This window comes from Ursus arctos, unplaced genomic scaffold, assembly GCF_023065955.2.
Source record: "Ursus arctos isolate Adak ecotype North America unplaced genomic scaffold, UrsArc2.0 scaffold_18, whole genome shotgun sequence".
In the NCBI taxonomy this organism is placed as follows: domain Eukaryota; kingdom Metazoa; phylum Chordata; class Mammalia; order Carnivora; family Ursidae; genus Ursus; species Ursus arctos.
The window spans coordinates 4,566,791-4,579,968 of NW_026622852.1; the positions used below are offsets into that span (position 1 = coordinate 4,566,791).

Genomic DNA, 13,178 nt, shown 5'->3' on the forward strand with positions numbered 1-13,178 from the left:
CTTAAGTCCTGAAAGCTCTGATTCACTATGTTAACTTCTGTAAGTTTATTCCATTCTCCCTGAAATGAGAACAGAGGTTTTCTAATTGTTTCTTCATCAATAAATTCTACTAACGTATTATAAAAACAGATGATATTGTAAAACCTTTGGTAAACCTTCCTGACAAATTCATCCTGACCTTGTTCACCTACTGTTCCATAAGGAAAATGGTCAAGGTGAAGGGAACATACAATCATAGCCATCTTTATATTTGTTTCCTTTGCTATCTTCCCAACTCCATTGACTTTTCCTGGGAGTCTAAGTGGCTGTCACCACCAGCACCATGCAACACCTCTTTAGGGGTTATAAATACTTTGGTTTTTCTCACCCAACAAAAGGAAATCCTTTGAAGTCTAAAACATGAAGTTTTCCTGAAGTACTTAGAAAAAAAAAAGGTAAGAGAGCCCTAAACCAGAAGTAACTGGGTTTATAGAATACAGAATCCTAAGCTATCAGCTACGACAGACTGGCTAAGCTGTCTCCTTATATGTCACTCTCATACTTTCCCCCATCTCCTTTAAGGGGGAAAAGTTCTAAGTATAACTAGCTATCTTGGAAGAAAACAGATGATCCTTTATCCATGCACAGGATAAAAGAAATCTTTCTTCTTTCTGGAGAATCAGTGATATATTGTCAAAAGTCTCAGATGCTTCAGCATTCACTCAGAAGCCTCTTCTTTTATTTTTATGTAAACAAATATATCATCAAAAAATTCCAGAACTCGAAAAACCTTAGAAATTATGTTGTCCCACTATCACATGTTTAAATGATAAAATGAAGGCTAGAAGTTTATGCTCCTAGAAAATCTTATTAGATGGAAACTCTCTCCTTATCTGCCTTCACTACCTAGCAAACCTCGCATTCTTTCTGTAAGACCTAGCTCAAATTTCTCATCTGTGAGGTAGGATACCTTCACAGACTCCTGTAGGCATTTATTATTATCCTAGCCTCTCCTATAACATTTGTTTCATAACCTTCTAATAGGATCTATCATCTCTGGTGCACCTCTCTTTGGCTGTGATGCCTTGAACAAGTTTTATATCTTCTCTTAATCTCAATTGTACTGGAATAAGCAACAGTCCCTTTTTCTCTTAGGGATATTGTAGCGATTAAAAGAAATAATCATTGTAAGGGATTTAGCACATTTCCTGGCACGTAGTTCATGCTCAACAAATCTTACTGTTGTTGGGCTTATACAATTTATGTTTTCACATGCCCTTCCTTTTCACTAATTGGGGAGTTCCAAAACGATCTCTTATTCAGTCAGTAGCCCTGTGATCAGCACTGGGTTGTGCACACTTTACCTTAAAGCAGTCTGTGTTGAACGTGTTAAGGAATGAATATTCTCATGTGCTTGGTCCCTGGTAAAGTCCCTTCTCCATCATGTATCCTTCAGAATATGCACAATGCTATTTAATCCCTTAATCAAAATTATTTCCAGAAGTTTAAAATGAAACACTGAACAAGCCAGTGCTTTTGTTATGTGTGTCCTTAGCAAAGTCAGGTTTTTTTGTTTTACTTGAGAAATTTCATACCAAGAATAATAAGTGTGTCCTTCTATGATTTCTCAAGAAGAAAATGTAGTCCCACCCAAATATATTGGATTTTATCCTTAATTTATATTCAACCTTTTCCTGATGCTGTGGTTTGACCTGAAAATTCTGAAGTTATATCTCTATTTCATGCGTGGGCAAATGCTCTAGCAATAGTATTCAAAACAATTTTGCATGGTAAGCTTTTTATATAACATTTAACCTGTCATGCTTGAAATTTACATTAGAAGAACAATTGACTTCCTTACTTAATGATACCTTTAAAGAACTATGAAAATTCATGAATAAAATTATATTTTATGAATAATTTGAAGATCCAGTTAATAGATAAATGCATACTTAAATATAATAAATAAATATATGCATGTTATAATTATTTTCAATTTTGAAAAAAAATCTACAAAGTGAAGAAAAAATCAATATTCACAATGATAAACATGTTTACTCTGCTATTGGAAAAAGACTCACTGTTAAATTATGATGCCATAGGAAGTCCATTTCTATCACAGATATATCCAGGTAGTCATACAGTGGGAAACCAGTGTTATTAATAAGAGACATGTTAGAATCTCTTCAGGTTAGAAACAAGCCTCATAAATATTTTTGTTTGAATTAGATATCAGTTGATTATAAATGTTATCACTTCTAATAAGAGAAAAGCAAACTTGAATATCTTACTTCTTGGCTTCAGAGACTTAACAAATTAAAAAGACCGTCTTAGCTAATATTTTTCATATAACACTTTCAGGGAGATATTCTACCTTAGTTGAGTTCATTTTATAGATTTTATAGTGGGGAAAAAACTAATTTTAAAGATCTACTCTTGAAAAAGAAAATTAGCATTGCCCCTAAATTATAGATGTTCAGAGCTTATGATTTCTCCATTAATTCAGATATTATTAAATGGTGTTTTTAAGTTGGAGGAAAGGGTGGTGGGGAGGTGGATCCCATTTATGCTGCTTCAAGATATTTAGAGTATCTGTATTTCATCTCTCTCTCTCTTTCACACACACACACACACACACACACACACACACCATTACCTCCTATAAATATAAATATCCAGCACAGTAGAAGTAGCAACAGAATAATAATTATTGTATCTTTTAAACAGAATAATAATTATTGTATCTTTTAAAAGTTGATATGTATTTTGGAGTAATAGATTTCCTCAACCTCCTCAGCCTTTCTCCACCCTCCATCTATTCCATTCCCCTTTACAATGGTGCAGATTATTGTCCATCTCCAAGCACTTGGCAAGAATGTTAGAAAACTAGCAGAAATCCTATGCCGAGTTCTTACTGATACCATTTTGATTTCTTATGACACTTTACTTATGAGCTAAAATGCTCGTGACCTTATTTTAAGCAGATAATAGAGACATCAATTTAACTTAAAAATATATTTACCTCTTTGAATACAGCAAAATAAATAAAACACTTTATACTTTTAAGTTTATTTTGAGATAAGGTATTCATAATGACATTATCTTTCCCTTAGCCCACCAGATTGGAATAAGACATCATAGTTGAAATGAATGCATTTTCTGGAATGTTTTATATTAAGGATAGTATATTTGTATTTTGTAATAATTATACCTTGAAATAAACTCACTATCCAGTGAATGATTATAACAATAACAACAGATTTCAAATAAGCATACTTAGATTATTTATTTGAACATGAAATTTAAAAAAATTCAATACAGATTTTCTTGATTTATGATGAGGTTATATCCTGATTAATCCATCATAAATTGAACATGTCGTAAATTGAAATGCACTTAGTAATCCTAACCTACTGACCATCATAGCTTAGTTTAGTCCACTTTAAATGTGCTCAGAACACTTACATTAGCCTATAGTTGGACAAAATCCCTTAATAATGTTGAACATCTCATGTAGTTTGTTGAATACTGTACCGAAAGTGAAACAGAATGTTTGTGTGGCTACAGAATTTTTGTGAGTATATTGGTTGTTTCCCCTTATAATGGCATTACTGACCTGGAGCTATAGCTCACTGCTACTGCCTGGCATTGTGGGAGAGGATTGTGCCACATATTACTAGCCTGGGGAAAGATTCAAATTCAAAAATTGAAGTATGGTTTCTACTCAATGTGTATAGCGTTCACATCATTGTAAGTAAGGAATCATTTGTATATATAATTAATATATAAAAGTTCTGAGATAATTAAGGTTTTAATTTTACCATATCATTATTCTTCTTTTGTAGACATAAATTATGCTTATCTTGGGTAAAAAGGAGCTCTTTAAATGAGAAGTCATAGGCTTAAATGCCAACTTTTTCTGTATTTATTAATCGTGGCTAAATATCATATGCTGTTCTCAGGATTATAATTAGGGATATGCTGGACTAAAATGGAGTGGGATGATCTGAAGTAAATGCAAAAAATTTCTGGGTCAAAATTTCAGGTAAACAGGTCAGTTTATGCTAGTGCAGATAGATACAAATCATAATATAATTATGCTACTAAATAAATTAAATGAGGCGTCAGGGACCTCATGCTACAAACACAATTGCAAGACAATCAGCTGTCCCTACCTTCACAGACAAACAGATAAAAGGAATGACAAGACAGTTTTGTTTCCAATGTTTTCAACTTTACCAAAAAGGCAGATACGAATGTATAGAAACCTCTTTGCAAGTTAATGAGGGAAAATGATCTGTTTTCATTTCTCCTCTATCATATTCCCTCAAGTTTAGAGATGTGATTTTCTAGAGAAGATAATAATGATGACAGAAGTTTATAGAGATCTTTCAATTTCCACTTATTCTAGTGAATTTCTCCTTCCATATTGTTCCTACTTGTGCTTATATTCAACTATGAGAGGTCATGTTGAAGTTAGAAATTCTTTGCACTGGGTGTTATATGCAAGTAATGATTCATGGAGCTTTACATCAAAAACTAGGGAGGTACTATATGGTGACTAACATAATATAATTTTAAAAATTATTATTAAAAAAATAAAATAAATAAAATATTACATAATTGAAACTTAACTCTAAAAAAAAAGAAAGAAAAAAAAAGGAAATTCTTTGCTCAATAAACTAATCTTTTCCTATTCTTTACCCACTTATTTCTTTAAAGAATACCAGCCATTGCTACTCCTTTCCATTTATCACTGTCCTGATCACACTGTAGACTCATTTTATAATCCCAAATATTGTTGAAGTCTGTTGTATTAAAAATATATTTAATCTCAACCTTATCCCATAGAATGTTTCAGCCCCAATGGTTACCATATACCTTCTCAGTGTCAATTCATCCATACAACACATATCAACCCAGGACAATTAGCTAGAATAGTCTGGGTTGCTAGATCATTGGTTTGAATGAATCCTTAGAATGTCCAGTATTGAATCCTTATTCCCTACTTCTAATTTGGTTTTCATCTGAAGTAATAATTAAAAATCACACTCTGAGTAGAATAAGGTAGGACAACACATTCTCGATCCCAAATGGAGTTATTGATTCTTTTACTAGAGCCTGTTTCCCAATTTCATTTTGACCAGCTCGGTTGTGAATGGTTTTGCCATATAATCAATTGCTCTAATCTAGGAGTCATGCTTGTTGTCTCTTTTTCTCTTACCCTCTACATCCAATCAATTATTAAGTCCTTTGAGTTCTGCCTCCAATAGACTGCAAATCCACCTCAGTGATCCCATCCTGGTCTAGGACATCACATCTTTCCCTCTTGGAAATCTTCAAGTGTCTCATCCTAAATGATCTTCCCACTTCTAGTCTTACCTCCCACTAATTCATTCTCCACAAAGCACTTATCTTAAAATATAAATGGAATTACCATACACTATTGTTTAAAAGCATTCAATGACTTCCAGTAGCACTTACAATGAAATCCAATATACTTGTCATGGACTGAGAAGCTTACCTCATCTCAAGCCCCTCTCCTCTTTACTTACTGTGCTCCAGCTACACTAACATTCATGTATTTCCTTGAACATTTCAAGTTCCTCTTTAATTCAGAGCCTAGAAATCCCATTATACCTCCTTTCTTTCTCCATTTCTTCATGTGGTGAACTCATAATTCATTTAAAGTTATTAGCTTAAATACCAATTCCTGTCCTCATTATTCTGTATTTGAGAACATTTTTCTTCATGACATTTATCAAAGTTGAAATTTATTTTTCATGTTTAATTCTTTTTCCCCGTTAGACTATGAAATCAATAAGATAAAAACTTTGTCATCTCCACCATTTTGACATGAGTAGCATATTGTAAGTTCTTCATAAGTCAATGGAAAGAAAAAAAGAGAGAGAGAAAAAGGAGGGAGGGAGAAGGGGGGAAGAGGGATGAATGGTTGGAAAACGAATGTGTTGAGAAACAAATGTTTGATTTAGCAAAAGAAACCCAGTAATCTGTCTAGCTCATATACAATTGTTTTTTTCTAGATAGCAAAAATTTACAAAGCATCTGCTACTGCCAGATATTGTGCCAGGAACTAGAAAATATTTCTATTTTTCAGTGGGGAACCCTAACATTTCTTTAACAGTTCAGCAAAATAAATATATCATTGAATATGTCAACAAAAATAAAAGAAAAACATAGAGTATTCTGTGTGTCCAATCATTTTATTCTCAAGGTAATCTTCATTTATGTTACCAAAACTTTAGCTATATATTTTTTCTGATTCTCTTTTTTTAGTCTTTTTAAAAAGTGTTCATGCTCTCAGATTATAATGTTATTGCATTATTCAATCTTTTGATTTTGGGTTCAAGCTATGCATAACAAACCAATTTACATGTTTATAAGTCTTCAGTTTGTACCATTTTCCTTCATGCAGCAAATTAATTACATGTCTTTGAACTTTATTTGTCCCCAAACTCTGTCATCTCTCTGAAAATGAAGTCAAGTATATTTAACTGGCATCATTTACTCGTATCTGCCAGTAATCGATCTCAAGTGCATTTTTTCCCTTTAACTATCATTTACCATCAGGGACACCTTCAGGTATTAAATCCTGAAGTATTTGTGTAAACTATGCTGTATTTCACAGATAAAGTTATTAATAAGCTTGTTATTTAGCTATTTGACATGGCTAGTGGAGGATCAGACCTATTAATGCTACATAACGTCTTTGTACCAATCTTCAAGATACCTTTCTGTGTTTCACCGCTGTTCTTCCTGCTCTTAATTACCCCACAGAGATCAGTAATTTAGTAAAAGTAAAAATCACCTAATTAGCTTTTAATTAGTACATGCTCCATATTTCATCATCTTTGGCTACCTAAAATAGACAAGAAAGTCTAAAAGGAAAAAAAAAAACTCTTTTTTTTTTAAAACAGTTGCGATACAAACTCCATGCTCTCCAAATTTATGAAAATAAATTAAGTGCTATCTTTCTTTAGCTTCAGGATTTTAATCTATGAACCCTACAGTCTTCTCATCAGATTTTTCACTATTATAAAGATTTAATAATAATAAGTAACTATTAAAAACAACCTATTATATGGTTTGCTTTTCTACTTCCATTTTTGAGTTAGGAGTTACTCCAAAGTTAATGAAATAGCTTGTATTATGGACCCAGAGATTAAAAAAGGAATGGCCAAAATTGGATATGTGACTATGAAATTATTGAACTTTCCGCTTTAAATAATTATTTAATTCCATTATGTTTCATTACATCTCTTGAGTATTTCAGCTATTCTGGAGACAACTGAAGGTATTTAAATCAAGATGAATACTTCAAGAGAAAAACACATGCAATTCAAAATCATGCAAAATAGGACAATGCAATCTGTGGCAAACATATACACATTTGCATAATTGACTCAGAATTTTAAGGAAGATATAACAGTGATTTTTATACTATCATTCCTATCCAGCACAAAACAGGTATGGGATGCATTTCTGTGTTTATACATACATATATATATAAAATCTCAAGGCAAATAAAATCTCAATGTAGTACATACAATAATATTCTGTAGTTAATCCTGTAGGCTGTATTTATCATGGCTGTTATGTGTTTATGCAATTTATTAAACATAATATTTTGGAGACAACTAAATATATTTTAATAATTTTATTTTAATACTAAACAGACTAATTTCTGAGGTTTTTAATGATTCTGTAGATTATTTATTTTGCAGACTTTGTTTAACTTAATATATGCTGGAAATAAATTATCATAATACGTTAAGGGTTAAAGTGAAATAATTTTGTTATGCTGCTGAATATTTATTTCAAAATTATAATTGATGGCCGAATAACTGATTGTGGTGTGTGACACAGAGAAGACAATGCATAAATACATATCTAAATTTTATAAAAACCTACAAATTGCTTATAAATAAACTTAAATTTTTAAACAAATATTGGCATCTTCATATTTATTAATGAATTTTACAATGAGTTAAAATATACACAGAGCAATTACTATTCTAATGAAAAGCTATCCAGCAAACCATCTTAAACATACAAGAAACTATCTTAAACATAGCAATATCCTTACAATTTAGTAATAAAACAATATCCTTAAAATCTGGAGATTATTAAGTGTAAAAGTTTAAATAATAAAACTTTTTTAAAAAACATAGGAAAATATCTTAGCAACCATGGCAAAGGCAGATATTTCTCTTTTTAAAAAACATTTATTAAATAGGACACAAAAAGCCCTAATCAGACAAGACATAAACTTAAGACTTTCTATTCATCAAAAGACACCACTAGAAGAGTACCAAGAAAGTCCACCAAATGCTTTAATATACAATATAAATATCCAATGGTATGCCAGAAAATGGTTAGCAACTAACTTTCTTGTTTTTTTAGTGTTTGCCAGTGTGTGTGGTGTAAAAATTTCTACCATGGCAGATTTTCAAGCTACGGGGAAGCTCTCAAAATTCCTGACACTTTAACAGTTGGCTCTTGTGAATTAGTTTGAGCCAGCTACATCACAGAGGACTCTATACCCATTCTATATACATATATATGTATATGTATCTATATAGATATATAGATATATATATATAGAGAGAGAGAGAGAGAAGGGATACATAGCATAGTAGAAGAAGGTCAAGTCTTAACACTGCAAGAAGGAGAATACTCATATGACAAATAATCATCACAAATATGACAAATAATCATAAAAAAATGTTTAATGTCATCAATTCTCAAGATATTCAAATTAAAATATTTCTATAAACACACCAGAATGGCCAAAATAGAGGGATAAAAAATTCTAAATGTTAGTGAGTATAGGGAGCAACTGAACTCTCACATCCTGCCTTCAAAAATCAGTACCACCAGTACCACCACTTTGGCAAACTATCAGTATCCACTAAAGCAAAACGTATGCATATCCTATATATCCAACAAAATGCATGCATGTGTTTCCTAAAAGACATGTTCCAGATGTCCATATAACCACTATGCATAAGAACCAAAGTCTGCAAGCTACCCAATGCTTTTAAATGGGGAAAAGGATCATAATTTGGTATGTTCGCACACTTGAATATTATGCAGCAATGAAAATGAGGATTTATCACTGCATATAATCTTAGAAATGTAATGCTAAGCAAAAGAGACAAAGTAGTAACTACTGTATGACTTCATTTATAGAATGTAAAACAGGAAGTAATCTATCCTTCTAGAAGTCAATATAGTGCTTATTATCCATGGATATAGTTACCAGAAGAGTACTGTGCAATGGGTTTCAAAGTACTCTAGTGTTCTATCTTTTTTATTTTTTTAATGTGAGAGCTGGTTATATGGGTGTGTTCATTTTGTTACAATTTATTGAGACTGTATACTTAAGATATGAGCAAGATATGAGATGATAATTATAAATGCAATTTTTAAAAATATTTGGACATATTTTATAAGTTGAATTAACTTGTGAGAAAAGTTCATTAGGTATATTTATAAAATATAAGTTACAACTTAATAATACTTATTGGGATTAAAATTATTTCTCTGTGCATATCCAAATAATGTATTTCATAAAAAAACTTCTTCCATTACCAACAGAGTCCATTTGGTAGAAAGTGGAATTTCCCCTTGCTTCTATGTGACACTTGTCTTTAATAACCATATGCTGAGTGTCTCAAAAAAATGTAACCAAAGCATATACCTTAGAACACCAAGAGTTGGTTATTGCCTACAGTCACTTAAAACATCTTCTTCCAGATACATTTCAATAATGCTGCATTATCAAATTAACAAGTTTACTTAATCACCTTTGTGTTTCTGAAGATATCATTTACCCAAAAATATAAAAATATGACATAATTGCCCATATTATCTGCATTTTATATTTATCAGTTATAAGCTAAATCATTATTATGTTTACCATTAAAGGAGAGATAAACTGAAAAATCACTTACTAAAACAACACAAATGAAATTGCTTACTTACATTCTGTAGTAATTAATTGTAAGTGGAACCCACATTTTTAACAAGTGTTATTGAATACATTAACCAAATAAATGGACAAATTAATAAGACCCATAAGATCACCTTCAAAGTCATTGATTACTTCTTATCATTTTATTTCCATAGTTACATATTTTATTTTCAACTTTCTAAAGCTCCAATACCAAGCTTTCATAGAGGAATCAATTTTGATAAATCTTGACAGATGAAAAAATTAAGTTTTCCTTTCAATAACTCATTGCCTTTATTCATTGCCATCAAATGGACCTCATTATAAAAAATTTTAATATATACATTTGTCATTCATGTCCAAAGAACTTTTTTCAGTAGTATAAATCTTACCTTTCTGAACAATGCCTTCAAATTCACTTAGAGCCTATCAAAGACTATTTCAAATGACTATATTATTATAATCTACCCAAGAACATAAACATTTAATAGAAAATATCACACAGTTTCTTCAACATTTATGTAAAAGTATGGTAAAGTATCAAGGGAACTGTGCAAATTACCTTTAATATTTACTGGATATTATCAAGCAGGGATTATAAAGGGAAAAAAAACCTCTGAAATTGAATGTATTAATTATAATCTTACCATAAGCTCACGGGTTAGGAATTCAGACAAAAAGTTCACCACCCTGAGACCTAGAAAAGTATAAGCAAAAATATTTTCTATCAGTACTGGCATCATATTTTAATTCAAGCATCACAAAATGTTAAATAGTGATTCAATATTATGAAAATTTTTCATTGTATGAGTAATTAGTATACACATAATTTGACAAACAATTTTGACTACAACATGCTTCTAAAATAGCATTATCATTACTCAGCTCACATCAAACTATTGTGATTTAAGATTAGTTACTCTAAGTTGAGCTCTTTAATGCAGGGATGACAAACAAGTAGATAATTTTTATTGTCTCCTTTGTTTCTCGTGGAACTCTGGGTGACGGGCACATTTGCAAGAGAAATTTATTTTGCATATATTAGAGAACTTTCTCAGTTACACTCATTTAATGGTTTCATATATACGCACACCCATACACAGACACACATGCTATGCATGTGGGCACACACACATGCACATGCAAATGTCGTTATCACACTACAATCTTATATTTATCTTTGTTTTATCTGTTTAAATCAGTGGAGAATATATAACTTTCCATGAATATAAATATTCTCTATCATAATTTTAAAGACTGCATAATACTCCATAATTTGTTATACACCTTAAGTTGTTTAAGATACTTGATTCAACAATAACACTATATAATATTGGTTAATATTATCATCTTTAAATTGAGCCATTTAGTTACCATCATATGTGATCATATTTAATAGTAATGTGCTTTGCAAGAGTTTTAATATTTTGATGCAGTGGTAACCTACCAATTACACATACTTATTAAGCCCTTGAATTTGTTTACTTCTAGGTAGTTTCTGCTCCATATGAACAAAAGAATAAACTGAAGATTTGATCCTTTCCATCACTGAAGAAATTTGTAGCTTTTATAAACACTTTAGAAAACTATGAATGACTGGTATATAGGCAGGTGATCTATTACGTGATGTCTTACAATTTAAATTAATAGAAGAGAGAGGAGTTAAGATGGCGGAGGAGTAGGAGACACCGTTTTCAGCCGGTCCTCCGAGTCGAGCTGGATAGATACCAGACCAGCCTAAACAACCACGGAACCAGCCTGAGACGCAGGAAGACGCATCTGGATCTCTACAAATGAACATCTTCAGCGCTGAGTATTGAGGTACGAAGCGGGGAGCCATGAAACCGCGCACAGATATCGGAAGATAAACGGAAGGGGGAGGGAGCCGCCGTGTTTGGGCGCCGGGAAGCGGTAGCCACTTGCACGGGAGAGTGGGCGGGGCTCGCGGACGGCACCCGCAAAACAGCAGACTGAGACCGTGAGCCGGGTGTGCGGGCCACCAGGCATCTCGCGGAACACCGGAATCCCGGTGCGCTCACTGGATCCAGACTGAGACCGGGAGATCCGGGAGCGCGCGCAGGGCGGCTGGCGGCATTAGAAACACAAAGGACAGAGATGTGCAGGCCCTGGAAGTGAGGGCTGGGACGCCAGGTGTGGGGCGCACATCCCGGGACGTTGCAGGGTTGAGCAGCACCAACAGAAACAGAGTTAAAGTGGCCAGAACATTAGTAGAGAACGGGCCGCAATCCTTCTGTTCTGTGACAGAGGCTGAAATTTGGCCGCTGCTGCTCTGACTCTCAGAAGAGGCACAGCAAACCGCCAGGGAAAGCCGTCAGAGAACAAAAGCCTGGAAATACCGGCTCAGGGAGTGCCCATCCCCATCCCCCCTCGCAGGGGACACCGAGACTCTACCCAAACAGGGCTGCCTGAGTATCGGCGCGGCAGGCCCCTCCCCCAGAAGGCAGGCTGAAAAATCAAGAAGCCCACAACCCGGGCGCCTGGGTGGCGCAGTCATTGAGCGCCTGCCTTTGGCTTAGGGCGTGATCCCGGCATTCCAGAAAGGAGTCCCTCATCGGGCTCCTCCACTGGGAGCCTGCTTCTTCCTCTCCCACTCCCCTGCTTCTGTTCCCTCTCTCGCTGGTTGGCTGCCACATAAATAAATAAATAAAATCTTTAAAGAAGAAGCCCACATCCCTAAGATCCCTATAAAACAAGGGGCACGGCCTGGGACCCAGTCAATAATTTGGGCTCTGGACAACCCTGCAACCTCTCATCAGAATGACAAGAAGGAGAAGCCCCCCCAGCAAAGAAAAGACAGTGAGTCTGTGGCCTCTGCCACAGAAATAATGGATATGGATGTAACCAAAGTATCAGAAATGGAATTCAGAGTAACGATGGTCAAAATGATGAGTAGAATTGAAAAAACTATTAACAAAAAGGTTACTGAGAATATAGAATCCCTAAGGACAGAAATGAGAGCGAATCTGACAGAAATTAAAAATTCTATGAGCCAAATGCGGGCAAAACTAGAGGCTCTGACGGCCAGGGTCGCAGAAGCAGAGGAACGCGTTAGTGAATTGGAGGATGGGTTAATAGAGGAAAAAATGAAAATAGAAGATGGTCTTAAAAAAATCCACGCCCACGAATGTAGGTTACGGGAGATTACTGACTCAATGAAACGATCCAATGTTAGAATCATCGTTATCCCTGAGGGGGTGGAGAA

General features: G+C 33.8%; 1 long non-coding RNA gene across 1 annotated transcript in view; it reads right to left on the reverse strand.

The window, feature by feature from the left end:
- Positions 1–13,178, reverse strand: part of LOC130544001 (uncharacterized) — a 506,551-nt gene that overhangs the window by 351,751 nt on the left and 141,622 nt on the right. The window contains exon 2 of the long non-coding RNA XR_008959844.1: positions 10,603–10,652. This is a non-coding gene — a long non-coding RNA (uncharacterized LOC130544001). The remainder of the gene's footprint in view (positions 1–10,602; positions 10,653–13,178) is intronic.